Source organism: Ictidomys tridecemlineatus, chromosome 7, assembly GCF_052094955.1.
Source record: "Ictidomys tridecemlineatus isolate mIctTri1 chromosome 7, mIctTri1.hap1, whole genome shotgun sequence".
Classification (NCBI taxonomy): domain Eukaryota; kingdom Metazoa; phylum Chordata; class Mammalia; order Rodentia; family Sciuridae; genus Ictidomys; species Ictidomys tridecemlineatus.
The window spans coordinates 1,861,971-1,872,909 of record NC_135483.1 but is presented as its reverse complement, the minus strand read 5'-3'; the positions used below and the strand labels follow the sequence as shown (position 1 = coordinate 1,872,909).

The 10,939-nt window shown below is 62.2% G+C and overlaps 1 long non-coding RNA gene across 1 annotated transcript; it reads left to right on the top strand.

Moving 5' to 3' along the window:
* The first annotated feature begins 256 nt into the window (after positions 1-256).
* LOC144365378 (uncharacterized) lies at positions 257-9,842 on the top strand. Its single transcript, XR_013423727.1, has 2 exons — positions 257-340; positions 1,741-9,842. It is a non-coding gene; the product is annotated as an uncharacterized LOC144365378 (long non-coding RNA).
* The last annotated feature ends 1,097 nt before the right edge of the window (positions 9,843-10,939 follow it).

Here is a 10,939-nt window from a genome sequence, read left to right as displayed (position 1 = left end):
GTGGGCACTGCAAGGCCAGAAGCCCCTGGACCCAGGTGAATGTCCTGGCACCTCTGTGCAGTGGCCTCACAGAGCATGTGGGGACTCAGGGCCTGTGCTGCCCTTGCCTCCACCTGGTCACCTGGTCCCTCCTCTGATGTCCACCAGGGCTCTGCTCAGCACCTTCCCCCGGTCCCCCTGAGCCCCTCCCTGAATGGTCCGCCCTGCCCCACGTGCACAGCAGGGTCACGTGGAACCGGGTTAAAGTGCACGTCCTCCTGCAGCAGTGGTCTGACCAGAAGCTGCATGTCTAACTGGCCGCCAGAGGACCTACGGGAATCCAGGGTCACTGCCAGCCCAGGTACTCTCTGAACACTGCCCCTGGTGCTGCCCCACCATGCTTGGGTGGCCTCCCTCAGGGTCCAGAGCCCCTGCCCACTCAGCCAGGATCACCAGGCCAGGTTCTGCCTTCGACCCTAGGTGAGCAGGCCGTCCAACTGACGAATCAGCCCACAGTTGTCCACCTGGCACCCTACAAAAGCCCTCATGTGTCTCCCGAGGTCCTGACCTGGGACTGAACCCTGCAAAAACACTGCCCCAGTGGGGCCTTGGCAGCCTCCGTCACTCCCCCTGGCCCGGGCCCTCACTCAGCCACCTGCTCCCGGCCACGGCCTCCTTCTGCAGCCCTCTGCTTGGTGGCCCAGGCAGCTTTTAGCACCCCTGCCCCCGACCTGGAGTGCTCCCAGCCTCCACACCAGCCCCCACACGAATTCTCTGCTAGGAGCCGCTGAGCCCCTGCCTCTTCCGGGAGAGGAAGCTGGGCCTGGTCACCTCAGGTCTGTGCCCCGCAGAGCGCCTGGTCTGGCGGGACTCAGCACGCACAGCAGTGCGGGGCGCAAACCCAGGTGTGGGAGACGAGGGTGAGCAGGTGACAGCAGGGCCACCAGTGAGAGGACAGCCCACCTCCCTGCGGCACGGCACCTCCGTGGGGTGCCTGGCTGAGCGGCACTAACTGCCCTGCCAGCTGAGGACCGCGGGGCCCCCTCCCATCAGCCAAGCTCATTCCATGTCCCCAGAACCTCCCTTCTCTATCCATCCCAGGCCTTTGGGCCACGCCACACCACCCCAGCTTTCTCAGCCCCTGTCCACCCCAGTCTAGCTGTCCATCTGCTTTCCGAGGTGCACTGGCTGAACCCCTCAGGAGCCATAGCCCAGGGACAGGCCTGTTCCCTGCTCCGTCCTGGCCTCGGCTCCCTCATGCCTGGCCTCTACGATCCTTCCATTCTCCCCTCTTGAGCGCGATGGCCCCTGCCCTTCAGCTGCCAGGTGAGGCCTGGGCATCTGTCTCAAGGGCCTCCATTAGGTCTCCCCTCAGGGGTCGATGGATATTTGGAGGAGCTGGTCTTCCTGGGAGGTCAAAATCCCTCTGGAAACCAGTTCCTCAGATGCTTTTCATGGAGATGCAAAAACACTCCTAATTCATTGCATTCCCAACCTGGAATTCCAGCAGGAGTGGGTCTGGAAGGCTTCCTGGAGGAGGTGAGAGGAGACCAGGGAGCCCAAAGTCAGGACAACTAGCTGAAGAGGTGGGGTTAGGGTGGCCTGAGGCAACTGAGCCCCAGAAAACCTGGCCAGAGGAGGTCCACGGCAGGGAGCTGAGCGGGCCTCTGTGCCTGGGCCAGGCTACCTGCGGCCTCTGCCCTTCCTACACAGGTCCTGCCTGTCCTGAGTCGCCCACTGAGCTCCTGTCCTTTCTCTCAGCCAGGCCCTGAACTGGTCCAGCTGCCCAGAGTGACCCAGAGACCACCCGAGACCCTTCCCAGCTCCCTCCTGCCCTCAGGCAGAGGAGCCCACACCAGCAGCCTGGTCCAGGGCCAGCTCCCTTCACCTGCAGAGCCACAGCCCTGCCCTCCCCTGGCCAGCTCTGCCCGACCTGCAGAGGACACGCCTTCTTTTCAGGTCTCCGTAGGCGGCACCCGGCCCGGACCTGCACCTCTGCTCCCGTGGGCCCTGCCAGGAAAGTGCTCTCCAGGCGGCCCCCACTCCTTGCTCCCTGTCCTGGCTAACTTGGTCACCCTCGGCCCTGCCCTCTCCCTGCTCCCTTCCTGTCTCTGGAGTGGTGGCTGCTTGTGGGTTTCCGCTACGAGCTCTCCAAGGCCTGTGAAAGGGACAGGCACCCTGCCTAGGTGGCTTAGGGGGTGTCCCACGACCTTCAGGCCAATAAGAGAAACAAAGCTGTGTCCCCCTGAGCACAGATGGCGTGGACCTTATTAAAGACATGAGGCCCTGGGGCGCCACCACCAGCACCCCAGGGTCCCTGTGCTGCCAGAGACCCCCAGCCAGGGGCAGCGCTGGCTGGGCCCTGAGTCCCACTGCTAGAAATTAAACTGTAGAGAACATTAGAAGTGCCCAGAGAGCCCCGGCACAGCTTCTCCCCAGGTTCAATAGCCACACGCTTAAAATGGGAAGAACGGCAGGGCTGGGAGTGGTGATTCTCCAGACGGCCGGGAAAGGCCATGGGATTCAAGAGCCACCTTCTCTGCAGGGCTTGGATTCCAGGAGACCAGTTTGTTTTCTCCCCCTGAATCTTTTTTGAAGTTTCCCCATGGGTCCCCAGTGAGCATGACTGACTCTCGTCAGAAACATAGATAGATAACAAGGCTACCTAACCACGAGAAGGACGCGAGACGCCCTCGTTCACTACCTTTGGCCCCGCGGGGAGCTGGGCAGCAGCACCGGGCCCAGGGCTCTGCCCAGTCCTGAGGTCCGGGTCTGGTGACCTTGGCAGCCTGAGGGGAAGATGGAGGGCTCAGACCTTCCAGGCGAAGCTGCCTGGCCAGCAGGGGCCAGGCCAGTCGGACGGGGGCTCTCTCCCCTCGGCCCGTGGACAGACTTGCTGAGCCCTCGGGTCTCCGGGGGTGTTCTGTGGCTGTGCTGAGATCCAGGAGGAGTGAGTGGAGATGGCAGAGGGCTGCCAGGGGAGAGGGTGGAGGCGGCTGCCCTCTGGGCTCTCTCTGCACCTGCTCCCAGGGCCACCATTCAGGGAGCCCAATAGCCCTGGCCATGGAGCAACTTGTTGGGGTTTTCTGAAGGTCATCTGAAGGTTCAGAAAGGCCCCAGGCGGGGAGAGACACTGGGCGGGGGTGGGCAGGGTCCACACCACAGGAGACAGGGGCTGGAGGGGCAGCAAGGCGGAGGCGGGAAGGTGTCCCTGAGACCTCTGCTCCCCCAGCTGCCCGCGGAGAACATGCTGAAAGGATTCCTGAGCCCCCACTATGGTGTTTGGTTCTGGGGGGCAGGGGACAGGCTGGGAGGTGGCCTGGAAGGACGTAAAACTGGACCCTGCCCAGGCCTGCTCCAGGTCAGCCTCACAACTGTCATTAGGTGGGAGTGGGGCAGATACCTCCCCAAAGAGAGGCCCTTCTTCAAGTCTGAATCAGCGAGTCACTGTCCCCAGCGCTCAGTGGGGATCACGTCCAGAGAGAGCCCCAGCAGAGGACCAGGGGAGACTTCAGGGAGTAGTTCCCAACTGTCACTTCCTGGAGGCCCCAGGTCCAGAGGCTCCTTCACCCTGAGAATTCCGCCCCCAACTGACGTGGAGGGCAGTTAGGGAACTTCGCCTGCCCTGGTGAGATGGCGCCGCTGCCTCCCAGGCCTGTGGTCAGGCCCCCCAGGCCCTGCATCCTGCGAGGAGGGTCTCCTGGGGGCCAGCAGGAGGAGTGGGGGGCTTGCCCCGAGCGGGCCTTGGAGCATCTCGTCCAGCTCCGCAGCCTGAGCTCATTCCACGGGTTTGGGCTGACGGCTATCTTCCCACGGCTCGGCTGCGGGGACACTGTGCAGATCAAGTCCTGAGATGGCTCCAAGTCCTGGGAGCCAAGAGCGAATTCCTGCGGACGCCCGGAGGCCACAGGCACTGTCCCTGGTGCTCATCTCAGGGCCCCCTGGGACCTACAGTCCAAGCTACAGTTGGAGAGGGTGTGGCCAGGCCAACTGCCACCCGCGGATCCCAGAGCTCTCCCGTGAACCGCCATTCAGACGTTTGGTGAGAGAGGCCCTAGCTGGGCAGGGCGAGGACAGTCACCATCCCGAGGAGAACCCTCCCTCAGGGCCCTGGCCACTGCTGCTGGGCAGCCTCGGAAATGACCCCCAGCTGGAGACGTGGCCCCTCCGGGGCAGAGCACGTGCCTAGAACCCAGTTTAAGCAGCGGGAAGCCCACCAGGACCAGGCCCTCCGTGGTCTCTCTTTAAAAGTTTTGTCCAAGAAAGCTGTGACCCTCGGGGCACTGGAGTGGCCTCTGGGGAAGACAGGGCAGCCTTGTACCTGGCCTCAGGTCTTTTGAAGGAATTCCATGGACGGCACGGCTGGCCATGTCCGAGGCAGAAAAAACGCTGCAGCTTCAGCTGCTCAGGTGTGGAGGTCCCGCGGGTCCAGAGCTGCCCCAGGAGAGCAAGGGCTGGACCCGCCCTCCACGGAGATCAGCGCAGGCTGGTGGACAGAACCAGTGGCCACCCTGGAAGCTGTGAGGGGAACCTGAGGGCACCCCCAGAGCAGCCCCCACCAGAGGGCCACAGGCAGGGTCACTACCTCCAGTTGTCCCCAGAGAGAGGACCCAGGCTCTGAAGAGAGCCAAGTCTCCAGGACCTGGCCAGTCTTGAGCCACAGAAAGCTTCAGAACGAGGGCCTCTGGGCAGTCGGGTGAAGTGGCTTGGGCCACGTTGAGGAGCTCTGTGGAGAAGAGTGCCTTCCTGCCCAGAAGCTGGGCCTGGGTCTCCCTCCTGCGGGGACAGAAGGGAACACCACAGGGAATGGAGCTGATGTGTAGCAAGTAAGGAGACCCCAGGCCATGGCTTCCACAACCACGACCCCAAACCAGGGCCCGCCGCAGCTCATTTGGGCAGGGAATGCATCCTCAGGAGGGAGGAGCATCGTCACCCCCTGGGTGGGGACAGTCCTGTGTGCCTCCCACGTCGGGGGACCAAGGCTGCTGCTCTTCCCTGGTGGAGCTCTGGGTGTCACCAGGAAGTCAGGTCCACCTTTGGGTCGCTGGTGCCTGCCCCTGAGAACACTCTTCTGGAAAGCAACTTGGGGAGACTTGCCAGGGACTTCCTGCCAGGACTCAGGGTACAGTGGGGGGGAGTCGCAGCCTCCTTTCCCCACCCTCTGTGCTAGGAAACCCCCTCCTGAGACATGTCACCCCTCTCCTCGAGGCTTTAGGGCTGGAGATCATTGCTCTGAAACTGCTTTCTGCTGAGTGGGGACACTGGTCGAGAGTCCTGATTGGGAGTGGACGCCCTTTGTTGCTAGCCTTATGTGAGTTTGCTGACTCTCTGGGGAAACCTCCATCTGTTTGCCCCTGAATAGCTACTGCTTGGAGATTTGTGGCCTCCAATCTACAAGGAACCCAGGACACCAGGCAGTTAAGGATGTCCCATCCGCAGCCCCGCTGCACTAGGGCACTGGTAGTTTGCTAAGAGACAACAACTGGGGACATACAAGGCGTACAGCAAATTGAGACCCACTGACCAGCTGCTGGGGAGAGTCCGGTGGTGGCAGGCTGGATGCGCAGCGCCTGCCCTCTCCACGGTGCTCTGTTCCCTGCCAGTTGCTGCAGGGAGGGCTCTAGATCCGGCCATGTGAGCAGCAGCCTCGCCAAGATTCTCAGTGCCATGGCCTGGCCACCATTCCAAGGGCAGGTGCTCTGGCCCATGTGAAGGAACGCAGCTTCTACAGATGGCACCAGCTGCCCTGCTTCTCACAGGGTCTCCTAAGACCCACGCACGGTCCCTGGACTTGGCCAGGTTTGTGGGAATGCCGAGGGGCTCCAGGACATGGTACTTCACTGTCCTCGTCCTCCTCGGGGAGGACCCCAGGGTGCACAATTCCGAGGTCAAGACTACCTAAGGCCTAAGGAAGGGGAACCAGGTTCAGTTTGAGAGACCTTTTTATCTGCATCCAAATCTGTGTACAGAGTTGGTCTTTCCCCGAGTCACAGATCCAGGGGCGTCCTGTGAAGGGACGGTGGCTCTAGTCCTCTGACCTGACACATGAAGGTGAAAACAGCCCGACCGTCTGCCAGGGTCATCTATGATCATGGCTGCCAAGGAGTCCAGGGGCAGCTGGACACAAGCTGTGGGTCTGCAGGTTGTGGTGGTGGCAGAGGCCTGCTGAGGGCAGGAGCTGCGCAGCCTGGAGCCCAGTTGCCCTCCCCTCCACCTCTGAGAAGTGAGGCCAAGCGTGCTCGGGGGCTGTGGTGGGGTTAACCCCCTGGCGAGGTCTTGGGGTGTGGGCCTCCTCTTCCCAGGCACCAGAAGCCTGTGATTCCCTTGGGCCACTGAGAAGGGAGATGGTCCTGCCTGGGGGCAGGCTCAGGCCCAGTGGCCGGGGCCTTGTGTGTCTATGGTCTTCAGGTCTTCAGGCTGGGGGAGCTACTGGTGAACTGTGGCAGGAACTCAGCTCCAGGACAGAGACGGGGAGTGTTCTTTACATCTGGACACAGCCCCAAAGATTCATAGGATGCATGTCACAGCTGAGGTGGCAAGTCAGAACAGAGGGACAGTCAGGGCCCTGAGACAGCCCAAGGCCAGCAGCCTTCCCAGGACCCCTCACCCAAGACCAGAGACCTCTTATTCCTGGAACAGTGTTTTGAAGTAAAAGACAGTTAATGAGCTATAGATGTGACCAGCGGACTAGCCACAGATTGAGCAAGTTCCAGGGCACTAGGCCGCAGGCAGATGATGGAGGAAGGGACGGTGAGGAACGTTGAGGTGGCAGTCCCCATGAGACAGAAGAGTGGGTCAGTGCCTCCCAGCCAGGGTCCTGGGGGTCGGCAGTGTCAGAGCGTCATCCTGGATGGTCAGCTTGGGGTGTCAGCCTGGACATGCTCATCACCGGCAGGAGAAACCGCACTCTGCTAAAGCCCAAGGGCAGGGATTTGGAGGTTCTTTGTGATTTTCCTGGGCCAGGCTGGTGACGAGTGACCAGGGGATGGGGCCAGGGTGCCATTGTGTCCAGTCACAGGGTGCCCTTCTTCTGATGGACCTCGAGTGAGCGGGTTGCTGCATGGGGAGCTCACGGGCCTGGTTTTCCCACCTGAGTTTGCGAGGCGCGTGCGCCTGTGCTTCTGGTGAGCAGACAAGTTCCCGGTCGCTCCTAGCAGCACGACTGATTTATCCGTCTGTGCCTTACGGTGGTCGTGCCTGGCAGATGGTGGTGTTGACTTGTACAAAGAAGGTGTGGAGTCATTGCCCCTCAGCCTGAAACTCAGAATGGAGGGCTCAGGGCCAACTGCTGCTCTATAACCAGGGCAGCACAGGTTCAGGCACAGCCTGGAAACTACTGCTCTGTCCGAGGTGGAGCCGCTCAGCCGGCGCCCCGCGGGCTCTCTGCAGGAGCAGAAGCAGAGGTCCCTGCTGCCCGCCACTGGGTCTCTGAACACAGCCTCCCCTGGTCCCCCCGCACTCCTCTCTGATACTGTGTTTTCTGTGGAATGAGCCTCTGGGTTACCTGGGCAGGCCTCATGGAGGAAGGGGCATTGGAACTGGGGTTTGAAGCGCAGAGAGGAGATTGCCAAGCGGTGGGGAGAGAGAAGTCTCACAGCAGAGGGACAAGCTCACAGAGGCCCACTGAGGCAAGGACCCAGTACTCGTGGGGCTGAGGGGTGACGGTGGGTGTTCCCCTCAGGGGAGGCCCATGTGGGCTACGGCAGAGAGGGCCACACCCTTTAAAATCAGGGCATCTAACGCCAAAGGAAGGCCTCTGAGGTGGAGGCCACCACCTCCTTCATCAGCGTCCCAGCAGGCGTCCGGGTGGCCCAGGGCCAGCAAGAGGAAGGCCCCACAGGGGGTCTGAGCAGCACTTCCTCGGAGTCCCCTGCCCGCCCTCTGCCTCTCCAGATTCCCACCACGACGCCATCTCCTGCCCGTACCCTCACTACCCCCAAGACCCAGAACTGAGCAGGCCAAGGGGGCTGGGAGGGAGGCTGGGAGGCAGAGCCTCTGGGGAGGCTTGGGGTGGGGTGAGGAGTCCGAGGCAGCCAGTCTGTGCAGGACCCTCTTCCTGAGCCCAAGGGCGCCACACCCACAGCGCTTTAGAGCTCAGCCCTAAACCCCAGTCTCCCACTAAGTGCCGAGTGACCTCCTCACGGAATCAGCACCCTTGGCAGATAGCCAAACACCTGAGGCCGCGGGTTTCTCTCAGTGGGCGCTGCCTGGAGGAGGAGGGCTGCACTGTTGAACCGGACACAAATACAAGACCCCCGACTCCACCACAGCTGGCCAGCGATGTCCCACCCGAAACCCCAGGCCAGAGAGCACCCCCCGCTCTCCAGCCACAAGCTTTTATAGCACACAAAGCTGCAGAGGGGGGTGTCTTGAGAACTTACAGGTGACAGGATTTGGGCGAGCACAGTACACAGGGAGCAGGGTCAGGTCTACCTGGCTCAACGTTTCCAGGTAGGGAGTAGGTTCAGATCCCAGCCCAGGATTTATGACGCACCCCTGAGGTTTCAGGGGGGGTTACCTGTCGGGGAAAGCCAGGCGTGGCGAGTTCCCGGCACGGGCAGGCATCCCAAGCAAGTTTAGAAATCGCAGTGACTTATAGTAAAACAGACACGACCTTCTCATGACTTTGTGATTAGATGGCTCCCATCGTAAGAGGGAATTGGGCGGGCTCGTCAGTGTCTGCAGGCGCCTTCCCAGGTCGGGGGTCTGGCCCTCTCACCTGGTGAGGGGCCTGTGATGTCCACACCCTCTGCCGCTGTGCTGGGGCAGGTAGGCGACTCGGGCACCAGGGCTGGCTCTCTCACAGGCCGTGGTGTGGTCACTATGATGAGGCTGTGAGTCCAGGGTCGTCTGGAGTGTCAACACGGCACCGGGACCAGGGAGAGTGCGTCCAGAGTCCCCCCTCAGGTGACAGCCCCTGAAAGCAAACAGCCGGGAGGGGCACAGGCCGCCAGGGGCGGGGCTCAGCCTGGAGCCGTTAGGGTTAGGGTTAGGGTTAGGGTTAGGCCGGTTGCCAGGTGCTGGCTCTCAGCTCCTCCTGCAGAGAGCCTGCTCGTGGGGCCAGGAGGAGGGCGCTGAGCCTGTCTCTGGGAGGAAATGCAGGGCTGAGAGGGCAGGCACCAGCCTCACCTGGGATGGGCTGGCGCAGGGCTGCTGCCCTCGGGTTGGGGGACCAGGCCCTGCTGTGTCCCAAGGGGAGGGGCTTCCAGCACGCAGGGGGGAGGCGGGGCCTGGGGGGCAGCGCCAGGCCTGCAGGCCACTTTGCAGGACAAAGGACAGTCTCTACTCTTTTGCTGCCTGTGTGCATTTGACAAGAAAGCATTTGCCATGGGCGTGCGGAGCACCTGAGGCAGGCCACGGCCCAGCTGCCGTGGGGGCCTGCCTCTGCCCTACCATGAGTTTCCGAGCAGGACTTGGGCACAGCCGAGGGAAGGCCGTGCCTCACAGGACCAACAGGCCTCAGAGCCCGCGGCTCCCAGCTCCCGGATGCACGACTGCTGGGCCTTCCAACCCTGAGCGGCAGAAGCTGGTGCGGGCACTCCAGGGAGGGAGGCGGTGGAGAGAGAGGGACAGCTGCCTGGACACAGCTGAGCCTGGGACTCCTCCCTCCCTGGCCTCCCCGCCCTCAGGAATTCCCATGTTCCATTCCTCTGCAGCAGAGGTGACCCCCGCCCCGAAGGGTGCTCAGCCAGTGTCGCTTGAAGGTCAGCTGCAAGGCGCCCACCAGGCCTGGAGCAGAGGACAGGAAACCCTCCCTCTCGGAGGCTTCCCGGCTTTTATTCCCTGCCCAGCACCCAGGGAGGCCCCCCTCAGTCTCTCTGGCACAGGATGTGAAGACCTTGGCAATAAAAGCGTCTGTCTCACTCCTTGGGCTTTTGCGATGCTGGGTGTGCTGGGTGGATGAACGGGCCACCTACAGAAAGGGCTGGCTCACTGCCACTGCCCACCTGGGGAGGCCGGGCTGGAGCGCAGGTGGCAGGAGGGCACTGCCTGCACAGAGGAGGCTTTCCAAAGGAGCGCGGCTCGGAGACGGCGACGGCTGCCCAGGTTCAAGCAGAGGGCCAAAGGTGGGTCTCAGGCCATCTTGGGGAAAAGCTACAGCTGTCCACCGGGGGTCCCAGGGCTGCACCATCCACCCTGTCCCCAGGGCAGGCAGCCAAGGGCAGGGCACTGGACTGCCCAGTGGGTTCACAGGGGTCCCCATCACTCAGCAGAGAGGACCAGAAGGGGCCACTTTGTGGATGGTGAGTTCTGTCATTTCTGTCACTTGTCAGTCCCTCCATGAAGACCAGCCTCTTGGCTGCTCAGTGACTTCAAGCAGGGTGGACAGGCCATTCCTCCCACCCCCCCCAGAGCCTTTGGGGCCTCTTGCTGTCATGCTTGAGGCAGCTCCTGAGTTGGTGGGGTCGTTCAGAGGTGGAGTGAGGGGACTGTGGGAGCTGGGTCTAATCTGTCCATCTGGTTTGAAGGGACTGACTGGGTGGTGACTGTAGGCAGGTGGGAAGTGGCTGGAGTCAAGGGTCACGGAGGTGCCCTGGAGGGGTGCTCTGCTCTGTCACCACCACCACCACCACCTGTCACCACCACCACCACCACCACCACCTGTCACAACCACCACCACCACCACCCCGCGTTCCTGGCCAGCGCTCCTGCACCCCACTCTTCGTAACGCCTCACCTGGGGCCCATAGCCGGCCGTGGACTAAATCTGATGCCGTGAGCCAAATCAAGCCTCCTCCCCCAGGTGGTTCTGGTCAGCATGAGCCGGCTCATCCTCCCAGTGCTGCCTGAGTGGCCATGGCAGCAGGGATGCCAGCTGTGTGGATGGATGAGGCGTGGTCCCTCTTGCATTTTGTGAAGTGGACAGGGCAGAACCGGCACTGCCCCTCTCCGGACCCTTGCTGGGCTGTGGCTGTGGAGCTGTAAGAGCCTGCAGAGCATTTTTTGTGGGTTTTAGATCC